The sequence below is a fragment of the Castor canadensis genome, chromosome 6 (assembly GCF_047511655.1).
Source record: "Castor canadensis chromosome 6, mCasCan1.hap1v2, whole genome shotgun sequence".
Classification (NCBI taxonomy): domain Eukaryota; kingdom Metazoa; phylum Chordata; class Mammalia; order Rodentia; family Castoridae; genus Castor; species Castor canadensis.
In genome coordinates, this window is record NC_133391.1 from 36,821,065 (window position 1) to 36,831,774 (window position 10,710).

Here is a 10,710-nt window from a genome sequence, read left to right on the forward strand (position 1 = left end):
GCACAGGAAATTAATGTGAGTCAACTCCCTGTATAGCTATCCTTATCTCAACTAGCAAAAACCCTTGTTCCTTCCTATTATTGCTTATACTCTCTCTTCAACAAAATTAGAGATAAGGGCAAAATAGTTTCTGCTGGGTATTGAGGGGGTGGGAGGGAGAGGGAGGGGGCGGAGTGGGTGGTAAGGGAGGGGGTGGGGGCAGGGGGGAGAAATGACCCAAGCATTGTGTGCACATATGAATAATAAAGCAATAAAAAAAAGAAAAAAAATTAAAAATATTTTCTTGTCTTTCTATCAGCCATAGAGTTTGCACACACATAGGTATGTGTTTTTCATTTCTCACCTTCAAATTATACCCTAAAGACTTAATAAGAGTTTCTTGGGCCGGGCACTGGTGGCTCATGCCTGTAATCCTAACTACCTAGGAGGCAGAGATCAGGAGGCTCGAGGTTCAAGCTAGACTGGGTGAACAGTTCAAGAGACCCTATCTCAAAAATACCCATCGCAAAAAGGGCTGGCAGAGTGGCTCAAGGTGAAGGCCCTGAGTTCAAGCCACAGTATTGCAAAAAAAAGAAAGAAAGAAAAAAGAGTCTCTTGGACTGGTAGAGTGGTCAAGTGGTAAAGTGCCTGCCTAGCAAGTGTGAGGCCCTAAGCTCAAACCCCAGTACCACCAAAAAAAAAAAACCTCAGGCCTAAAATGTTAAGTTTCATCATTTGAACTCAAGTTTTGAGGGGGGGAGCAATAATGGGATTTGAACTCAGGGCCTTGTGTTTGTTAGGCAGGTGCTCTATCACTTAAGCCATGATCCCAGCCCTGAACTCAAGTACTTCTGCTGCTGATGGAATACCGAGAGAGTTCACTGTTCTCATAACCACTTCAAATCTCTATTATTAGACTGGCTCCACAAACTCCATTTCCCCAGCATTGTGTCTTGATGGTACACCTTGAGGTGACCTTCTTTTAAGTTGTCCTTTTAGCAGAAAGGGAGAGAAGAAACTTGAGTTTGTTCAGAGTGCCAGTGGAGTGCCCTTGGCAACCAGTCAATCTAGGTATGAAATGTGCCTCACATGAAGTAGTTCATTTTAGGACACTAGGTTTGTTGAAGAAAGTGGGAAAAACATGAACTCTAAATAAGAATCCTGTTTAAATGGTGATGGTGGGGGTGGGGGGGTGGAGGGAGAGGGACTTTAAGTAATATCTAGCCAGGTATGATGGTGTACTTTATAATCCTAGCACCTGGAGGCTGAAGTAGGAAGAGTATGAGTTCAAGGCCAACCTGGGCTGCAGAGCAAAACCCTGTCTCCAGCTCCGTGCCAATGGTTCATACCTATAATCCTAGGTACTCAGGAGGCAGAGATCAAGAGGATCACAGTTCAAAGCTAGCCCAGGAAAATAGTTCTTGAGACCCTATCTTGAAAAAAAAACATTACAAAAAGGGGCTGGTGGAGTGGCTTAAGGTATAGGCCCTGAGTTCAAGCCTATATCCACAAAACAACAACAACAAAAAACCCTGTCTCGAAAAAAACAGGACTGGAGGTGTTGCTCAAGCAGTAGAGTGCCTGCCTAGCAGGTGCAAAGCCCTGAGTTCGAATTCCAGACCCACAAAAAAGAAAACCTCCAGAGCATATCAAATAGTAAAATTGTTATGGGCTGAATTGTGCTCCCCCTCTCCCTGCCATTTTGATATGCTGAAGCAGTAACTCCCAGAGTCTCAGAATGTGACTGCAGTTGGAGACAGAACCTTTAAAGTGGTGATTATGTTAAAAAGGGGTATTATGGTGAGAACTAATCCATCAGCCTAGTGTCCTCATCAAAAATGGAAACATGAACACAAGAGATCCCAGGGACATAAACAGTTTCAAGAGGCACTGAGTCGTCAAGTGAGATACAGTGAGGTGATGACAGTTGCAAACCCAGGAGAAACTAAACTTGCTGACACCTTGCTCTTAAGACATCTTGCCTCCACAACTAAGAGAAAATAAATTTCTGTTGTTTAAGTCAATTGACTCTACGAGAGCAAAAGGAGAGAAAAACAATTAGAAGTGATGAGTTGAGTTCTTACTGCCTATGTTGACACAATTTAATTCTAATAATGACTGTGTTTAACAGCTCACAAAATTCATTATAAATTAGGAGATAGCTCTCCCAAGCCTTTACCAGCTATCAGCAGTACAGTAGTGCTGGAATCCCCAGTTCACTGAGTCCCAAACTTCTCCAACCAAGAGCTCTTTTTCTCAGTCCTAAGTTCATATATCTAATCTATCCTATCTCATTTCTTTTTTTTCTTTCTCCTTCTCCCTCTTTCTCTGTGTTGATCAAACCCATTGCCTGTGTATGCCTGCAAGTGCTTTACCATTGAACTACATCCCCAGCCTTCATTTCTCCATGTATTTCTTTTTTTTTTTTTTTTTTTTTTTTAGGAGGGGAATGTTGAACTCTCGCAAAGCAGGTGCTTTACCACTTCAGCCACACTTCCAGTCCATTTTGCTCTAGTTATTTTAAAGCTGGGGGTCTAACGAACTATTTACCCAGGCTGACCTCGAACCTCAATCCTCCCAATCTCAGCCTCCCAAGTAGCTAGGATTACAGATGTAAGCCACTGGCGCCTGGCTTAGAAAATATTTATTTAGGGCAGAAAAGCCCATCCATAGGAGTTATTTATTTTCCTTTAACAAGGTCCCCTTTAGTCCACAGATTTGTTGTGTCAGATGGTTTTCTTGAGATATGCACCCAGAATATGCTTATCTAGAGCTCCAGGACCAATCATTAGTGCAAAGTTAAGAGTGTGGCCAGCTGCAATAGCCTAATGAAGTCACCTGTTAATACAGTGCTTATTCTTAGCTCCTGGCTCTTGGTTCCCATGCCTTAATGTCTCTAATTTAGCCTGCCTCAGTTTGTTCCCATCTAGAGGTCATCAAGGTCTGCCAGTATTGGCTTCTTCTAACTCTAATAGATCTTCTTGTTTGTTTTAGGTACTAGGAGTTGAACCCAAGGCCTCAAGCCTGCTAAGCAAGCACTTCACTTCTGAGCTACATCCCCAGTCCTTACCTCCAACAGACCTTGAGTTTCACTTTGTATCCTACTTCCTGGCACACAGTAAGTACTCAATAAATACTTACTAAATGTATTTTTAATTTGTAATATTAAAATCAAGGATACCCTCCCCTCAGTTTAGATTTGCCTTTATAGAAAAAATGTTTTTAACCTTGTTCTTTCACTTTGAGAATCACTAAACAGTGAACAAATAAGCCTGGGAGACACCCTCAATAAGGATTTACTAGAAAATAGAGGCTATGAAGGATGTCAAGGGTGGTGGGAAAGCTAGAAAAGGTTGAGTCAATTAAAAAAAAAAAAAGCAGCAAGGAAAAACAATAGAGCATTTGATTGGGCAAGTGAGACCTTTGGGTGACTAACCTAGCTGGGGTTGGTGGAGTGTAAGGGTGTGATTATTTCAAGGGCTTGGTTACCTTGATAGGTGTGCTCCTTTACTTAACCTGAGTGTCTGCTACTTCAGATCTCCCTCCTTGGGGCAAAAGACCTTCTCCCAGCGGAGGGTCCCTAGACATTCCGCGGGAAGGAAGACAGAGGGAGAAGCAAAGAACAGTTTCCCTCTCTTTTTGAGGGGGCAGAATTGATAAACTGGAGGGGGCAGGGACGGGTCAGCTTCGATGATGACATTTTCACCAGCACCCTTCTAGGTCAAGTTCACTTCCTCCTGCCACTCAGCTCTCTCCTTCGTCTGGGCTTTTGTCGCTGCAGAGTCTTAGCTAACTCGGGCTCGCCCTCTAGGTCTCAGCTTAAGTGAAATCCGAGTCCTTTCCTAGCCAAACTAGAGTTGCCTGTCGGCAGCGAGTTCGAGGCCCTCAGGCTCAGGTCCCGGTTTCCGCCTGCCGCCTTTGCTCCGGGTAGAACGTTCCAGACGCGAAAGCTAGCTCCGAGGGCGGGGGCGCATTGCGGAGGCGGAGCTGCAGTTGTGGGGAGCGTCCCATGTGGCGGGCTCTGGGTTCGATGGCCGCTGCAGATTAAGCGAGGTGGGAGGACTGCTGCACGCAGCGATATGGTCACCCTGGCACGCGGGAACCACTCAGGAGCTCCACCCCCCACTCCCTGCACTGCACGCACCGCCCACGTGACCGCTGGCCCCGCCCCCTGCGGCGAGCGTTGCCGCAGTTACATAACTAGCACCTGGGCGGGGCGAGGGGCGGGGCGAGGGGCGGGGCGGCGACCCGTAATTCGCGTTCATAAATCCAGCCTCAGTCGGCATTTTCTCCACCCCTGGTGGGTTAGGGCGTGACACCTGTGGCTTTGCTTTTCGACACTACCATTTCACCAGCTCTGTAGTCTTGAAGAAGGTGTTTGACTTCGCTAAACCTCCTGTATGAATCTGTGAAAGCTGGAATAATTCGCTGTGAGGATGAAAGGAGTTAGATAGACTGGAGTTTCATCATAGACGTATTGAACTTGAACTCAACAGTAGTCATATTAACTAGGTCAGAACGCGGCCAACCTGCATTCCACGCGAGTGCGAGTGAGGTGGGAGATGGCACCCGGCCTCTTGGAGGCTGCCTTGTGAGGCTCGCTGTGATTCCCGTGGTATTTTGTGCTTTGCTAGGCTGGGGATCTGCCCCAGGACCTACGCAAGGTAGGAAAGCGCTTCAACCACTGGCCTCCGCCCCCAGCTCGTGTTTTGTCTTTAAAGTCCGGTTCTAGTGCGGTTAGATTGCGTCTCCTTTCCGTGTAACAAGACCCATCTGAAGGCAGTCCAACCACTTTGGCACCTAAGCGAAGAAGCAGCCATCTCTACGTGCTGGAAGAAAAACTAGCTTAATAAATGAGGGAAGAGATGTCTCCCCAACGTGGCATAATAAATTCGGAATCTAGACGTAAAAATAGGACGTGATTGTGAAAGGGGGACTAAGGGGAGAGAAGGAAAGGAGTGACGGTGAATACGATCGAAGTACATTATGTATGTATGAAAATAGCATAATGAAACCTAGAAACTGTTAAAGAGGAGGGGGGAGGAAGGAGATGGGTTCAGAGGATAATATAGACAGGTGAATTGGGTCAAAGTATACTATATACATGTATGCAAATGTCACAATGAAACCTCTTTGCACAATTAATGCTAATTTTTAAAAATCTGCATGTGCAATCAAGATTCAAGAAATACATGTAACTGGGTCCTCAGGTTCCTAAAACTGCTACAGGGACGGCAGAGGATACATGATTAACTTTTACTGAAGACTGACAGACCTCTAAACTTACTGTTGGGAGATATGAACCAAAAAAACGTGCCTAAATGGAGGGGGAGAGTGAATGAAGCAGATTCAGGTGAGGGTATATGGTTGATGGACTTCATGTACTTATAGGAAATAGAACTAAGAAACCTCTTGCAGTTGCTTTGAGAGGGAGAGACGATGGGAGAAATGTAACTAATGTACAATATAAGTCTAATCATAATTGTCATTATAAATCCCTCCCCAGTATAATGAATATATCCTAATAAATTTATTTTTTTAAGTGCCTAAAATGAGAGCAAGGGACTGGTGGCTCACACCTGTAATCCTAGCTCCTCAGAAGGCAGAGATCAGGAGGATAGTGGTTGAAAGCCAGCCAGGGAAAATAGTTCAAGACCCTATCTTGAAAAACTGTTCACAAAAATAGGGCTGGTGGAATGGCTCAGGGTGAAGGCCCCAGTACCGCAAAAAAAAAAAAAAAAAAAAAAAAAAAAGCCTAAAATGGCAATACATGGCAAAAAAAAGCAGGAAGGATTCTTCCTTTCAGTGGCAGAGCATGTGTTTAGCATGCATGAGGCTAAAGGTGCAGTCCCCAGCACCAGAAAAAAAAACTGGATATAGTGGTACACAGCTATAATCCCAGCACTGGAGTGGCTGAGGATCATGAGTATGAGGTTAACTGGGGCTATGTGGGTAGACCCTTTCTCAAAAAAAAAAAAAAAAAGTCCCTTGTCACAAACCTCCTGCCAGAGAAGATAGCCTTTGGATCTTTAGAAAGAAGGATTTCAAAACCAGCCAAGGGTGGTGTGGTGTAACAGTTATAGCAACCACTTAGTGGTGGGAGGGGAGGAGTTACATATCTGTAATCCCAGCACTCGGGAGGCTGAGGCAGGAGGATACTAAGTCAGAGGACAGGACTGGGAGAATTGAGGTTTGAGGTCAGCCCAGGCAAATAGTTCTTGAGATCCAGTTTCCAAAATAACCAGAGCAAAATGGACTGAAGGTATGAGCTCAAGCCATAGAGCACCTGCTTGCAAGTGCCAAGCCCTGAGTTCAAACTCCAGTCCCATCAAATAAGACAAAAAAAAAAATTTCAACCTCAAAGCCATACAAACTATGAATATGGCTGTATCTACAAGAACAGACAGCAAACCCTACCCAATGGTATTACAATTATTGGCTAAAAGGCTGTTTTCCAGAATGCAGTGTGGCTAAAATCTTCCAGGGGAGAAGGCCCAGCTGCATTTATATTTCCAAACTAAAAACACAAATGTCCCAGAGAAACAAAAAATGAAAAAAATAAGTCTTAACTTCTATTTCCTGCATGGAGAGCAGAAAATGTTTCTCCCTTTTATTTCCATTTCTCCCCACTCATCCTGTTATAGTAAATTCCTTTTCTGATAAACTTTGTTACTTTTACTAAAAAAAGAAAACACACACACACAAATAATAAATCCCCACAAAGCTCTGGTTGCAAAGCAACTAATGTGACCTTGTGAATGTGTCTGCACCTCTAGCCAATGAGTGACAGTACAGTTTACAGGCCTACAAATCCTGGTGCCCTTAAAAACAAAAAAAACAAACAACAGAAAAAACAAAACAAACCGAGGCTGGGAGTGTACTTCAGTGGTGAAGTACTTGTCTAGGAGTCTCTGGGTTCAATGCCCAGCACCTCAGGGGAAAAAAAAAAAAAAAGCCTACTTGTGCTACAACACATTTCCTGATTCACTTCCAGAGCTCTTTGTTCTAAAAGTCAAACTCTTAAGAAAAGAGTTGGCATTAGTGCTGCCAGCCACAGCAATACCATCTTCAGGTACCACCCACTTTATGAGCTCACAAGGCACTGAAGGGAGTTGACCTCCCCCATCAGCACCCTGGCTTTCACTCTGCTGGCTAAGCATGATTTGCTGTTTGTAGCCGTACAATGAGACAGAAATTATCCCTTGATTCCCAAAGCTATGGATACTGACCCTAATCTTGATGTGGTCAGGAGATGAAGTCTTTCAGTACTGGCAGTTGCATCATTTTTAGAAAACAGGAAATGCACCATGTTGGAATGTTTAAGGTTTTAATGGTTTCTATGATAAAGAAGTGAAACTCCCCCAAACAATGTATGCACATATGAATAAACAAAAAATAAAAAAGAAGTAAAACTCATTGTTCTAGTTGTCTAGCAAGTGAATCATGATGGCTTTATGGGCATTGATGAAGTCAAACTTCTTGAGAGTTTCAGACAAACACTAATAATCTTGGAGAAGTCAGGAGTGGTTGCACACTCCTTGGTAATCCAACCATTTTCGAGGCAGAGGCAGGAGGAATCTGAGTTCAAGGCTAGCTTGGGCTGTACAATGAGACCCTGTCTCAAAAACAATAAAAAACCTTTGAACTGATAAAATCATCCTCAAAAGACAAAAAATATAAACAGGAAGAGAAGGCTAGTTTAAATCTTCATATATTTGCTAAAGTGTTCCATGCTACGAAATACCCAAGTGACTTATGTACCCTTTTTTTTCAGTGTTGGGTATTGGGCCCAGGGCCTTGCACATGCTAGGCAAGCACCTTACCATTGAGCACATCCCCTAAAATCCCTCTATTGGGTCTGGGAACCTAAAGGACAAATGAGTGAGTCAGTATCCCATCCCCCATGGAGAGCACTATGGGCCCTGCACCCTGAGGAGCTCATACATCCACATTCCTGAACTCAGAGGAGGAGATACAGGGTCTCATAAATCTGCCACAGGGCTGGTAAATAGAATGCTCTCAAAGTTGTTTCCCCCCAATAAGAGGCAAACAGACCAGCTCATCGAAGAGAGCCCATGCACACGAATCCACAGCCAATGATAAGAACCTACCTAATCCTTACCCTAACCAGAGTTAAAGCATCCATAAAAAACCCCAGCCTTCACCTGAGCAGGGTGCCACTGGTTTCCTGGCATCGCTGCACTGCTCTAGCTGTAGCCTTTCCTTTCTAATAAATCCTACTTTGTGTACCAGCCTTGTGTCAAGAGTCAATCAGCTGCCTCATGAGTCAGTTCTCTGGCCTGTGAAGGCAAGACCCTCAACACCAGCCTACAACATTTCACACTGGCAAGTAACACCTCCATAGAGAGAAACCTGCAGATCACAGCCGCTTAATCTGTACATTGTAATTCCATGTAACCCAGCAATTCTGCACATAGGTTTGTATCAAACAAAAATGCATACCAGACTGAGGGATGTAGCTCAGTGTTAAGAGTGTTTGCCTAACATTTGCAAGACCCTGGGTTCTGGCCCAGCACCCCTTCCCACAAAAAAAGCATGCTTAGGTTCACCAAAAGTCTTATACTGTCATGTGCATAGTAGCTTTTTGGTTTTTTTTTTTGGTGGTGTTACCAGACTGAATAGTCTAAGAAGACACTAGTCCGGAAGATTCTGAGTTCTTGTGTCACCTGAACAGAGAACTGACCAGAGACACAAATCGCAAAACAGTAGCAAAACTTTATTGAAACAAAAGTGGGCTGGCAGAGTGGCTCAAGTGGTAAGAGTGCCTGCATCTAGGAAGTATGAGAGGCCCTGAGTTCAAATCCTCAACAGTAAGAACTGTAAGGGAAGTGGTGGGCCCTTGCCAGGTGGCATAGGAGCATTGATTTCTTTGGTTCAGCCCAATTTATAAATTGTAAGGCAGGAAAAATCTGGGCAGTCCTTAGGGAGGGGCCAGGGTGTAGATGGCAGGCATACTTAACACAGCCTTATTCACAAACTTTTGCCAACTTTTGACCTTTAGCTGTATGTATGAGATGCAACCATTGTTCATAAAACCCTCCATAAGAGGACTTGGCATGGAAAGTCACATTGGGGCCAACCTTTTTTTAACAAGCAAGCATGCCCAAAGGCGGCGTTTCTGGATGCTACCTTGATAACTTAGAGGGGATTTATTGCTGTAGATGGCTCAGGGTCTGTGGTGGGGAATGCCTGTTTGTTTAAGAGAAGAAGGGTCCCATGGTGGGCTATTTTCCTTTGCTGACTGCCTCAGTGGGACTGGGATTTGAACTTAGGGTTTCAGCACTTACAAAGCAAGCATTCTACTGCTTGAGCCACACTTCCAGTACAGTAGCTTTCTTTATAATAGCTAAAAACTGGAAAAAATTTAAATGTCCATCAAGAGGAATAGAATAATGGAATACTGTACAACAAATGGAAATAATTTTTTTGTTTGAGTTTTTTTTTTTTTTTTGGTGGTACTGATTTGTGTGTGTGTGTGAGAGAGAGACTGGGGTTTGAACTCAGGCTTTATGCTTGCAAAGCAGACGCTCTACCATTTAAGCACACTTCCAGTCCATTTTGCTCTGCTTATTTTGGAGATGGGAATCTCACAAACTGTTTGCCCAGGCTGACTTTGAAACTCAGATCCTTCTGCTCTCAGCCTCCCAAATAGGTAGGATTACAGGAGTGAGCCACCAGCACTTGGCTGGTACTGATATTTGAACTGGGGTCTCCTGCTTGCTACGTAGGGGCTCTACCATTTAAACCACACCCCCAGCCCCTGGTGAACATTTTAAACAACAGCAGCAGCTGAGTAGGTACAGTTAACTGCTCAAGCTGAACTAGAGCCAGCCATGGCCAGGGCTTGCTCTCTGTCCCCAAGACTTCATCCATTTGGGCCTTGCACTAATATCTATTACAGGCTGCTATAAAGTCATGGTATCTTTGTTATTATTGTCACACATTGGCAACCAAGTTGGCTGGGTGCTGGTGGTTCATGCCTGTAATCCTAGCTATTCAGGCAGGAGACAGAGATCAGGAGGATCATGGTTTGAAGCCATTCCTGGCAAATAGTTCGAGAGACCCTATCTTGAAAAAACCATCACAAAAAAGGGCTGGTGGAGTAATTCAGTTGGTAAGATCACCTGCCTCGAAAGCGTGAGGCCCTGAGTTCATCCCCAGTGCCGCCAAAAAAAAAAAAAAAAACCCAGAAATATATATATAACTTACTCTGTACGCCATTGTATTTGTACTGCCACATACTGAGTTTTACACAAAACAAACATGCTAAACTTAATGGAGTAAGGGATTTTCCAGGGCAATTTTGACCATATGACAAAATTGTCACCTGATCCCTCTTCAGTATCTCTGCAAAATGTGAAACTCCTAACACAGTTCTGGGCAACCATTACTGCCTTGGCCTAGGTTCCTTAACTCACCCTACATGGCCTCTGTGCCCTGGCACCTGCTTCCTTAGCCTTGCTGTCATTCATTCGTCCTGCTGCAGCAACCTGACCAATTCCTACTACCCCAAACCTACCTACTTCTTGCCTTTTTCACTCGACTTCTCTGGAATGCCTTCTACCAGCAGCATTCCTTTCGAATCCCGCACCAGCTTGTCCTAGAAACCTAACTCAGGGCAACGGGAGATGCCAGAAAAGACAGACAAAAGACCAAATATGCATAAAGCTGGTGCCAGGTAGCCTTGGGTGCTCGGATGGAGACACAAGA

At 44.3% G+C, this 10,710-nt stretch overlaps 1 long non-coding RNA gene across 1 annotated transcript in view; it reads left to right on the forward strand.

Moving 5' to 3' along the window:
• LOC141424066 (uncharacterized) overlaps positions 1 to 10,710 on the forward strand; it is a 31,592-nt gene that overhangs the window by 13,256 nt on the left and 7,626 nt on the right. Inside the window, exon 2 of the long non-coding RNA XR_012448891.1 lies at positions 2,974 to 3,097. This is a non-coding gene — a long non-coding RNA (uncharacterized lncRNA). The remainder of the gene's footprint in view (positions 1 to 2,973; positions 3,098 to 10,710) is intronic.